Source organism: Marmota flaviventris, chromosome X (genome assembly GCF_047511675.1).
Source record: "Marmota flaviventris isolate mMarFla1 chromosome X, mMarFla1.hap1, whole genome shotgun sequence".
NCBI classification, from domain to species: Eukaryota; Metazoa; Chordata; class Mammalia; order Rodentia; family Sciuridae; genus Marmota; species Marmota flaviventris.
Genome location: NC_092518.1, coordinates 1,822,394 through 1,835,520, shown reverse-complemented (window position 1 = coordinate 1,835,520; position 13,127 = coordinate 1,822,394).

The following is a 13,127-nucleotide window of genomic DNA, read 5'->3' as shown; positions in this document are numbered from 1 at the left end:
CCTGCCCTCCAGTTTTATGGGGGTCCCAGGGAAGGCTCCAGAGAGCCCCTCCCAGGTCCCCTCCTGACTTTGATGGACAGCAGGGTGACCTCCGACTCTCCAGTCCCCAGGGCCATGGCCACTCTGGGTCACCCTGGCCCCTGCTGCCTGGTTCTCAGTGGAACCTGTTCTTGCAGATTTTAGGGTTGGAGGAAGGATCCTCGTCCCCCTGGGTCCTGGAACCTGGTCTGCGTCAGGGTCCCAGAAGTCCCCCCTTCAGGGTCACCTGGCTCCTCTCAGGGACATGACTTCCTGCCTGCATGTCCCCTGCAGGTCACAGGTGGAGTGTGAGGAAGGTGCCCGGAGGCCAGGCAGGGCTGCAGGTCCAGGGCTACTGGGAAGGAAGCTGTGGGGTCAGCACCGGGGGCTGTTGATAGAACTGTCCCCTGGACCTCGTGTCCCACCCCCCAGGTCTGTCTGTCCTCTGTCATTATTTAGGATTCTTATTTATGGACTTACTCAGTTGTTGGTATCAGGGATTGAACCCAGGGGCACTTTACCTGACCCCCATCTGCACTCATTTCTATTTTATTTTTATTTTTGAGGCAGGACCTCACTCAGTGGCTGAGGCTGGCCTCGACCTTGCGATCCTCCTGCCTTAGCCTCCCCGAGTCGCTGGAATAGCCGCTGAGGGCCACCGCGCCCGGCCTCAGCCTCTCTTTTATTCCCAGGACAAGGAGGACATTATTCTCCGGCCACAAACAAGGGACAGCAGAGGCCTTTATGGATGGTGGTCGGTTCGGCATGTACAAACACAGGCTGCGAGGTATTTAAGTATGACACTTAAAAAAATTATTATTTACCCTGCATTTCATCCACGAACCCTGTCTTTAGGAGCTCAAACTACGGTTGTTTTACGCCCTGGAAAGCAGAATAGTGTGCTGCTCTCAAACAGTCCTGGAAAAATAACCATCGGCCTCCACAAGACAATTTTGGAAGTCAGACATTATGTCTAATTAGGGATTTTCTGTGTTTTCCTGCAACAATGTCTCTTTTCTACTCTCTTCTTTCTCCAGGGCTGGGGGACCCACCCCTGCATGCCTGGCCAGCCCTCCACCCCTGACCTACATCCCCAGACCATTTATTTTTTTTTATTTGAAGGCAGGGTCTTCCCAAGTTGCCCAGGTTGGCCTCGACCTCCTGATCCTCCTGCCTCAGCCTCCCCGGGTGGCTGGGATGCCAGGTGTGGACCACTGTGCCCAGCCGAGAGCACGTCTTTCAAACACGAGTCTTGCTGTGCATTTTGCACGTCAAAGTTTCCCTTCGACTTGCAGGATGTGTGACATCCTGCCACGAAATGGAAGCCCTTCCGCTTACGGCAGGTCAGAAACACCTCAGCAGGACCTGAAATGGGTTGTGAAACGACGCCCCGGATCCTCGACGAAATGATAAACAGACCTCGCATCTGCTGGGCCCTGTTTAAGGAAAGAAATCACGAAACCACAGCAAAAAAAAAAAAAAATAACCATTCAGCCTTTTGTGAGCCAAGAGTCGAGGCTGATCCGTTCTTATTCTCCTGCTGTTACCCGTCTTGAGCTCTTCTTTGCATTGTGTGATCATCTGGACCCGATTCTTCACAGAACACTGATTTTATGATGGCATGTGCGTGTGCGTGCGTGTGCCTGTGTGTGTGCGCATGTGCGTGTGTGTGTGTGTGTGCGCGCGTGCACCATCTATTCCTTCTCGGCACACCACCGACCACTCCATCCCCAGCCTAACCCAAGGCAGGTGACCCCCAAAGCTCATGCGTGGGACCCTGAGAGAGGGTTCGGAGGTGGAATGATGAGATGACGAGGAGTGTAGCCAAGCAAGTGGATTAATCCACTCAAGTGGATTAATCCACTTGAGTGGATTAACTGGGTGGTGACTGCAGGCAAGTGGGTGTGGCTGGAGGGGGGTGGCTGATCTCTCCATTCACCATCATTCATCTATATCAGCCATCTATCCGTCTGTCACCCATTTATATGGTCATTCATGTCATATCTGGATATATACCCACCCATTACGTACCTTCCTATGTATCTCCATGGTGTGTCCACCCATCGTCACCCACCCATGTGTCACCCACCTCCGCCTGCTATCCGTCCATCATCTACCTGTGACTATTCATTCATCTGTCATCTCTTTAGATCTACCTACCTATGGGTGCATCCAGCGTCATCTGTCAATCATCTATCTATCTCTCTGTTATCTACCAATTCTGTCTTATCTGTATGCATCTGTCTATCATCTACCCATCCTGTCTATCTATCTATCATCTATCATCTACCGATCCTGTCTATCAGTCTATCTATCTCTCTGTCATCGACCCATCCTGTCTGTCCAGGTGGCTCTCACACCCTGGGTGGGGCTGCTCCTGGCTCCTGGTGTGTGGGGCCCAGAGAGGCTGCTCCACCTCCTGCAGCACACAGCACAGCCCACCCCAGAGCACCCCCAGCCCTCTGCGTCCACACGGATGAGGACTGAGCTCTTGCTTTGAGGAAGAACTGGACCCCTGCTGTCCCCGCTGTGCCCCTCTGCACACGCCATGGCTGACCTGAGCTCTGTCCTCCTGCGGGTGGAGCTTGCTGTGCCCTGGGCGCACTTTCCTGTGTTGAAGGGGACCCAGGGGACCACAGAGTGGGTGTCTTGGCGGCAGGAAGATCCGCACAGGAGCACAGGTGCTGACCCCGGGAGGCTCAGTGGTCGGTGGACCTGAGGGACGAGGCCAGCTCCTGGGGTGGCCAGAGCCTGGGCTTCAGCAGGATCCTCTGCAAACGTGCAAGTGAGACCGGACCTCAGCCGCAGCCTCTCAGGACCGTGGCGGTCACAGAGACCATCAAGGGGTCTTAGGGGCGGAAGGGTCTCTTCTCTTCCTCCCTGTCCCCGATCTCTCAGTCTCTACGTGCACACGAAGGAGGTTTTCTTTGCAAGCTCTACTTGAATTATTTTTTTTCATTGCAAGTAAATATGTCACCATATCTAACGATATTAAAATTGCAATGCTAAAATTAAAATTGCAAATTGATTGAATAATCTAAATGCTGGCTATTATAAATTTGAGGGGGTGGACCACACCCCTTTAAAAATGACCTTTGAAATTCATTTTTAAGAACGGTCAATGCACTTAGACATTTATCCAGGGTTTTCACTGAGCTGCTTAGGGCCTCACTTTGGCAGAGGCTGGCCTCCAACTTGCCATCCTCCTGCCTCAGCCTCCCGAGCCACTGGGCTCACAGGCCTGCACCACGGAGCCCCGCTGAGATCCTGAATTCTTCAGCCACAGATATTGAGACTCGGATACGGAGCTGAGCCCCCAAAATGAGGTTTCTCCTCCAAAAAAGAGCAGCCTCAGGAACTCCCACGCCCACCCCCAGCCTCAGCAGAGTTGGAAATGTCTTGCAAAGGGTCTGGTGCGTGGTTCCCCGGCTGCCAGGAGGTACCCGGGGGGGGGGGGGGTTCCTGGACCACGAGGGAGGGGGCTCCATCCGGCTGGCAACCCAACAAGGGCCGTGTGCAAGGTCACGGGCCTTCCTGAATCAATCAACCGCCCCCCCCCCAAACCCCAACCCGTAAAAATAACGGGAACAAGTTTTTGCCAGAGGAGAAATTGACAGGATCTGGGAACCAGGGGGCTGCGGAGGCTCAGCTGTCACTCAAACTACAACCGACTGGACAGGGGCTGGGAACTCAGAGGAGCACGCAGGCTTCTCTTGCAAGGGGAGTCTGAATTGCAGCCCGAGTTTTGCAAGAAAGAAAAGCAACTGTGTGTCTATTTTTGCTGACATGATAGTGTCTTGCTGAATCCTGAATTCACTCGCAACATCACTATTTGCACCCGGATGATTGCTCCCGACGATTTGCAATGATTCTTCCTGTGCTTGCTCAACTTTAGCTGTGGGGTGTGTGTGCATGTGTATTTCAGGGTCTTTTTGCAAAATACGCCACTTGCATTTGTCAGTGTCCCCCCCCCCGACTAAAGATCGGCATAAAAAAATCAGCTTGTGAACAGCTCGTTCCTCTGGAAAAATGGGTGGGGGGCAGTTGAGAAGAAAAAAAAATGCAGAAGAAAAAAAAATAAGTTTCCTAAATAAATTTCCATGCAGACACAAATGCACAGAGCCCCGGGGCATTGGCTTGGCTTTTATATATGTTGGGGGCCTGTCTTGTTCCCCTGCCCTTGGACAGAGAAAATCAGCCCAGCATCCGATAATTGCAAAAAACCCAGACTTCCGTCAACCTTTGGCCGCTCAGTGCAATGACATCACTTTCCAAACTGAGCCTTTGGTGAATTTTCTTTCTTTTTTTCCTGTGGTTTTGAAGCAGCCTCCTCTGGGCACATCCCGACTCCTGATGAGGAACCGGCTCTGGGCCAGCGGTTTCCCAGACAGGGTCCCCCCCGGGGGGACAGTGAAAGCTAAATTGGCCACAGGCGGGAAGCCAGATGTCCAGAGCTGGGAGAAGGGGCTTTCAGCACGGTGACAGGTGCCCTGTCCTCCCAGGGGCTGGGGAGGCTGAGGTAGGAGGATCCTGAGTTGGAGGCCAGCCTCTGCCAAAGCGAGGCCCTAAGCAACTCAGGGAGACCCTGTCTCTAAATAAAATGCAAAATAGGGCTGGGGACGGGGCTCAGGGGTCGGGTGCCCCTCAGTTCAATCCCTGGTACCGAAAAAATATATATAGTGAGTCTTGGACTTTGAGAGTTTCCAGTATTTCCTTGGAAAGCGGAGAATCCCGTCCTCTGTTTCTTTAGTGGACGTCTCGGGGCCCTGCATGTCTGAATCCTTCCCAGGTCGTGGAGACTTCAGCACTAGGCAGAGTGGGAAGCCCACGGCGTCAGCCATGCCTCCTGTCAATCACCCCGTCCTCCCTAGCCTCCATTTCAGTCCCGCTCAAGGGGACAAGCCTCTATCCGATGTCACAGTATTTTAAGTGTTGACTGTTCCCAGGGAAGAGCTGGCATCTCGTCTCTGCCTTGCAAAACGGTGGTGGGGGACACATTTCCTGTTTAACTGTCCTGCAACCTCAAAAAACAGGGCCACCCATTGGAATTTTAATTTTTCTTAACTTTATCTGCTCTTTTCTTTTTTTGGTACCAGGGATTGAACCCAGGGGGTGCTTAACCACTGAGCCACATCCCTAAACCCCCCCTTTTAAAATTTATTTTTTATCTAGAGACAGGGTCTCCTGAAGTTGCCTCAGGTCTGACTAAGTGGCTGAGGCTGGCCTCCAACTTGCAAATCCTCCTGCCTCAGCCTCCCATATCACTGGGGCTATAGCAGCACCCCACAGTGGCCAGCCACCTGCTCCCTTTGCCAAGAATTGCGCTTTTTAAAAATATATTTAATGAAGTACATCTAATTAAATGTATTTTAAATATGACATATATTTCAAATATAATATATTTCTATGTCATCTATAAAACTATGCAAAACCTATATTTATTTTTCCCTATTTCCAAGGTGACTATCCTATTTGAACCCTCAATGCCCACCTACCTGGGACGACGGTCTCATTATTCTTGCAAAGCATGGGCCTCCTAAATTACCCTCCAGAGAGGCTGCTCTGCTGAACTTAGAAAATAATAATAATAATAATAATAATAATAATAATAATAATAATAATAACGGAGCCGCGTTCTGCCACAACTCCTTCCTGGTCCTGGGCACTTTTGAGCCCTCTGCCTACCCTCCTATCAGGCTACCGACGAGGTCTCTCATTTCTCCCTTGTGACCAGCCCCATCTGGGACAAAAGTGGCTGATCCTCCTGAGAACCCGGGCAGACATGACTCCAGCTAATGCCGTCTGTAAAGAAAGAAGGAGTCGGAAATCGTCCTTGGATGGACACCCTGTCCCCCTTCGCCCTCCCCGGGGAGCCGGAGAGCGTGGGCAGTGGGGCCCGTCCAACGGGAGGACGCAGCTCCGAGGACAGATGCCCTCAGAAAAAGTCGAAGCCCCGTGCCAATGTGGTCGGTGCCCTTAACCACAGGCACCTGGTTCCAGCAGCTGTCCCTGCAACACACGGAGACTGTGTCAGGTTTTTGGGGGGATTGGCTTATTACACTTAGCACGACAGTCTCCAGTCTGCACCCTGCATCCATTTACCTGCGGATGCCATAATGCCATCCTTCTTCATGGCTGAGTAATATTCCATTGTGTACATATACCACAGGTTGGTTTGAGCTCTCGGTTGTAGAGCCAGTGACCTATGACTGGTGCGTCCCCTTGGATTGGACTCGTGATGACATATCACAGTGGGTGGTGGGGTAAAACACTCACCTAACGACTGGGAGGAGAAAGAGAGGAAGAAGAAGAGACGGGGGTCATAATGTTCCCATCCCAGCCACACCCCTAATGACCTCACTTCCTCCCTCACTAGGCTCCTCCTTTTAAAGGTCTCACCACCTACCAATAGGGCCATGCTGGGAACGGGCCTGCGAACACAATGCTCTTTGGAGGATGCTCCAGATCCAGGGTAGAGCAGGGAGCCCCTTCTCCATGCCAGTGTCAATCCGCCCTGTCCCACCTAGAAACCCAACTTTGGGAAGTTGGAATGATCAACTGGCGGAATTGACGTAAGAAAACTGGGACACACGTTCCAAAGGGTCAGCTAACTAGAGCAAGACTCCTAGTCGGATGGAGGACACACGGTGGTGTGGACCCTTGTGAGTTTCCCGACCCGTTTTCTGTCCCACAGACTCGTAGACCCAAGGATCGGAACCAGCCCTCACCACCCACATCCCCAAGCCTCCTCCCGGTTCTGTTAGAAGTGCTCCCCGAGCCCAGCACGGCTCAGTGGAAATGTCCCTTGCTCTCCAATGACACCATGGACTCCATGTGCACAGCTTTGTAGAAAGGATCTCCACTGACCTGTCAAGAACAATTAGAGGAGAAGTCGATCTGGGGCTCATGGTGTCCGAGGTCCAGTCCCTGGTGGCCGACTCCATGGCTCTGGCCCAAGGGGAGGCAGAACAAGATGGCGGCAGGGCCTGGAGGAGGAGAGCAGCTCAGGACAGGGCACCAGGGAGCAGAGAGAGCTCTGCTCACCAGGGACAGGACAGAGACCCCAAAGGCACAGCCCAGGGACCCCCTCCTCCAGCCACACCCCACCTGCTGCAGTCACCACCCAGTGAGTCCATCCAAGTGGATTAATCCACTATGAGTCTACACCCAGTGAGTCCATCCAAGTGGATTAATCCACTATGAGTCTACACCCAGTGAGTCCATCCAAGTGGATTAATCCACTATGAGTCTACACCCAGTGAGTCCATCCAAGTGGATTAATCCACTATGAGTCTACACCTCTCACAACCCACTCATTCCACCTCTGGACTTTCCTGCATTAACCCAGGAGTTTGGATAGGAAGACTTCTTTGTCCCAAAGTGTCCACTAGGACTGAAATCGACTGGATCCTCTCCTGGAAGGCAAAACAGAGTCGGAGTCCGGGTACCATTTTGCACCATCATGAAAAACAAAAAAAAACAAAAAACCATGAAGGACTCGTCTCTGCCTTACCCCCGGACACACCCCGAACTCCACGTGAACACGAGTCGTGGGGCAACCAGGAGAGTCTTTGCAAAAATCAGCAGCAGCCATTCCTGACGCACCCCTTCTTTAAGAAGGGTCAGGCTGCACACCCGGCGCCCAGATGTGCAGCGGAGCTTCCATTTTTAAAATCTGCTACCACGGCGGAAATCAGCCTTCCAACATCTGCAGCTCGAGGTGGAGGGGGGAGCCGGCTCGGAGCCAGCAATGTGGGTTCCGAGGGGTGGAGGGATGAGCTCACTCATCACCAGACCCCAATCTGCAGACTCCGCAGCCCAGAGAGGAGATTCTCTTCTGCATGCACCCAGACCAACCTCCCTGGGCTCCACAGAGCCTCTTCTTTAACCTCCTCTGACTGATCTATTTTTAAAAATGTAGGATGATCTAAGCAAAATGAAAAAATTCCCATTTTTTTTTTTTCTCTATCAAGAGCCCTCTGGATCTTGTGCTGGGTTTATTCTTGGGACTTTTCTCTGTCTTGTGGATTTTTTTTTTTCTCTCTGCTTTTGGAAATGGACGGAAACATATATTTAAAGGGAGACGGTCGTATGTGGTCAGCCTTTCCCAGATGAGGAGGCTGGTTTCAAGACCGTGGCATAATTCCAAAACCCAGGCAGGCTGAAGTAGCTTGCACAGAATAGTGCAGCATTTGGTATATTCTGTAAAGATTTGGATATAAGGTGTCCCCCAAAACCTCACGTGTGAGACAATGCAAGGATGTGAAAGGATTAGATTATCAGAGGTGAAACCACATTGGTGGATTAATCCACTTGGATGGACTCACTGGGTGGTGACTGCAGCAGGTGGGCTGTGGCTGGAGGAGGGGGTCCCTGGGCTGTGCCTTTGGGGTCTCTGTCCTGTCCCTGGTGAGCAGAGCTCTCTCTGCTCCCTGGTGCCCTGTCCTGAGCTGCTCTCCTCCTCCAGGCCCTGCCGCCATCTTGTTCTGCTCCCCTTGGGCCAGAGCCATGGAGTCAGCCCACCATGGACTGAACCTCAGAAACCATGAGCCCCAAATAAAATTTTTGTCCTCTAAATTTGTTCTTTTCAGGTCTTTTGGTCCCAGAGATGAAAATGGTGGCTAGAACGTAATCTGCGCACATCCACCTGTGTTCTTCCAATTCTCCCTAGACCCTCTGTAATACCCAAGCAATGTAAAAATTGTCATGTGGCCAAAATATAGGATTAAATAAATGCATATATCATAGACACAATTGTCTTTCAAATATTTTTGCCCTGTGGCTGGTTTTATCCAAAGATAATGGTGTCGCAGATTTGCTTTCTTGCAAGGGCTGCTTCTCCCCTCCAAGGTGATGCCTTTTGTGATACTCTCATGGTCCTATAGCTTTCTCTAATCTGTGAGATTCGAGGGTCTAATGTGTATTTATGGACACGTCAGCCCAGAGTCCTGAGATCACCACATGCACAAGCCAAGGTAGCTTCCTTGAGATGCACAGCCACCAAGGAGAAACCCAGGTGACAATTATTCCTGATGGGAAGGCACGGGGGGGTGGTGAGGCCAGCTTGGACTCCCCCTTCCCCATGCAAGCCATCATGGCATAGGAGAAATCCTCGACCCGGCCTACGGAAGAACCACCTTGCTGAGCCCAGCCTGAATGGCCAATTCCCCACAATCACGAGGGACACTTCCTTTTTTTGGGAGCTCAGAGAAGGAAACCCCCAAACTACCGCATGTTGGGGAGCAAGCTGAGCAAACTGGTTTTCTTTTCATTCTGTAAATATTAATTAAAATAATCTAATTTAATTGCAGGAAACACACGCATATTTATCACGCGCAGAGAGGCAATTGCATAATGCAATAACTCACTGTCACAACGGGATGCCTGAGCTCATTTACCACTTTCCTGTAGGTGACGGGGACAATGAGAAAGTGGACATTTTTTTTTTTTTTTTTTTTGAGCAGCCACATTTGATCATCAGGGGAACCAATTTCTGGAGAGAGATCAGGGAACCGGAGAAAGACACCGTTGGAAGGGACTTGATTTCGAATCCGCTTTTCCGACCTCTCAGATTCCTTTCAATCAGATTGAGCTCCGACACTTGCTCATATTTTGGGGATGTTTGTTACGCAGCTGTCGATAACAGAAAATGGTCCTTCGCTGACAGGTGATTTCCGTGAAATGCTGTAAACCCTCAGTCCTCCTTTTTATCATCGATCCCGACATCGAAGAGCACCAAAACCATCCCCTCTGAGGTACCAAGAGTTATGCCAAGGTGACCTCAAGTCCAAAGGTGTGTGGTTCCCAGTTTTAGCAGATGACGTCCTCCTTTTATGTGGTACCTCGAGGGACCGGGCAGCGGTTATCTTGAGCATGTGTCGGGATTTCCCATAAAATAAAGGGAGATCCTGCCCCGTGAAGGGGATTTATCTGTTTCAGACACGATTTCCTCTTTGGATTCCTGGAGTTTTGAGTGACTAAATGGTGTTTTCTCACTAGTTCATGATGGTGGCTGCACCGTCTCCGTCTCCCTGATTGGATTCTCCAACCAAGCACCCAAAATTGACATAGTCCACTGCAAATAATAATAATAATAATAATAATAATAAAAAAATAAGTAATTGCATAATTTCTCTGAACACCACGTTTTGACTTTTGTCCGGACGAGCAAATCTCGACGCTGAGGTCTTTTAAACATTTCCCTCTGGTGGATGGTTATTTTTTCCCCTTGATCATTCATCTTTTATCTCCGTGTATTTCCTCGAGCCGAGAAGCTTACATAAGCTCGGGGAGATGCTGTCTGTTTCTGATTTATTTTCTATTAACTCACTCGAAAAAAAATTTTTTTTTTACATGTACAAGAACTCTTCTGAGACCATTTAATATACTATTTTGATCTTTCCTCCCTAAAAGCATAAAGCTGTACTTTTTTTTTTCTTTTGCCTAAGAATAGAAATCTGGAAGAGATTTAAAATTATGATCAAAACAGCAAACTCATGAATTCTGAATGGTTTCTAAACTTAGAAAAAAAAAATCATCGAGCCTTCTTTCTTTTAAGAGAAAAATCAGATTTGGACTTCCCGGCATTGCACAAAATGTCCTTATTTTATTTTATTTTATTTTTTTGATTTTTTTCTTCAATTCACCTAAGATTCAATGTTATGATTTTTTTCTTACCAATTGTATTTCATCATATTCAAATTTTTTAAAAATAGGCAAATTATGAAATGAGTATTTGACTCCCCCTTATCCCAATGTGAGATGCTTAAAAAATAGGATTTATTTCTGTTGATAATTTTTTTTTTTTTTTTTTTTTTAGGAAATCGGAGGTTGCTCCCCATCACAAGGAGCATTGGCAGAGACGGGGAAAGTCACTTTATTTTGATTTTTCTACGCAGCCAGAGGAAAAAGCAATTGGATCAGACACACAAATTGCTCCAACCACCCCAGAAAAATATCAGTAAAATCACCCCGTAGCACCACAGCCCCCGTAGAAACATATGCACACAGGAAGCATGATAATCAGACCCTTGACTTCCTTTGGTCCCAAAACAGATCCACATGCTTTGCGATGGCAGCCCATCAAAGCTGGCCCAGGACCTTCGTGCAACTGCACGTTATGCTGAGGGAATTTCAAGAATTTTCTGGAGCCAGAATGAAGAATTCCACCTTCCTTCAAGATTGACAGGATCTTGTGCATTCGAAATCTGCACGTTGAACGAGTCACTCTTTCTTCAGAGGTTCTTGAGGACACCGAGCAGCGGTGACTTGGTTAGATAAACACTTACTTAGTACCACGAGCTGCCAGGGTCGTGCCAAGTTTGAGGGGAAAGATGGAAAAGTGGAACTGGAGCCTCCAGGGGCTCAGAGAGGGTGTGGGGAATTGGGAAGACACACAGCACCCAGCAGACAGGATGTGTGGGGCACCCAGGGCGCTGGGCAGACAGGGAGATGGGCTGGGGGAAGCCTGATGACTAGGGAGCTGGGCAGAGACACAGAGGAGAAGGGAGTGACCGGGGCTGTCTCCAGAAATGCCCCCCCGGGAGCAATTAGGTAAATGGATAAATTCAACCCAGGGATTTATGGAGTGATGGACGGACGGATGGATGGATGGTAGATGGATGGAGAGATGGACAGATGGGTGGATTAGTGAATGAGTAGTTGAATGGATGGATAGATCAATACATAGGCTTAGTATATGATAGATAGATGAGTGGATGAGTGGATAGAGAGAGAGAGATTTACTAGATGATGAATAAATAGATGGAGGGGTCGATGGGTGGATTAATGAATGGACGGAGAGACTGATGGATAAATAAATAGATTCAAAAGATAATGAGAAGGTGAGTGAGTAGACAGATGGATTCAATGGGTGGATGGATGGGTGGACAGACTCATAGGTACACAAAAACAGATACACAGACAGATGAGATCAATGCAAAGATAGATGACAGATGATTGATAGACAGACGGCAGCTGGATGGATGGACGATAGACAGACACTGTGTCCTGAAGGTCTCCTCTGCACTGAAGGCCTCTGGGGCTGGGGGTGCTCTGGGGTGGGCTGTGCTGTGCGCTGCAGGAGATGGAGCAGCCTCTCTGGGCCCCACACACCAGGAGCCAGGAGCAGCCCCACCCAGGGTGTGAGAGCCACCTGGACAGACAGGATGGGTCGATGACAGAGAGATAGATGGACAGACAGAATTGGTAGATGGCAGATAGATAGACTGATGGATAGATAGGTAGACAGGATGGATAGATGATAGAAGATAGATGATAGACAGAATGGGTAGATGACACAGAGATAGATAGATGATAGATACATAGATATATAGATGGACAGGATTGTTAGATAAGAGATAGATAGATAGACAGATAGAAATCAGATGATAGATAGACAGATGACAGCTGAGTGGACAGATGAAAGACAGAGGCTCTGTCCTGCAGGTCTCCTCTGCACTGGGGGCCTCTGGGGCTGGGGGTGCTCTGGGGTGGGCTGTGCTGTGCGCTGCAGGAGGTGGAGCAGCCTCTCTGGGCCCCACACACCAGGAGCCAGGAGCAGCCCCACCCAGGGTGTGAGAGCCACCTGGACAGACAGGATGGGTCGATGACAGAGAGATAGATGGACAGACAGAATTGGTAGATGGCAGATAGATAGATAAACAGATGGGTAGATAGATAGACAGGATGGATAGATGACAGATGATAGATAGATGGACAGACAGAATTGGTAGATGACAGATAGATAGATAGACAGATAGATTATAGACAGGTGACAGCTGGGTGGAAGGATGATGGACAGAGGCTCTGTCCTGCAGGTCTCCTCTGCACTGTGGGCCTCCGGGGCTGGGGGTTCTCTGGGGTGGGCTGTGCTGTGCACTGCAGGAGGTGGAGCAGCCTCTCTGGGCTTCCCCACTAGTAGCCTCCCTCTGCCTCTGTATGACATCCCCAAATATCTATAGACATTGCTGAAAGTCTCCTGGGGACAGTCACCCACCTCAAGGACAACAGGGCCCAATGCATACAGGGACAACACTTCGCTGTCCGTCCTGGAACCAGCCGGGTCAGCCTGCAGGAGTCCAGGCTGGGCTTGGGCCAGCGTCCCCTCC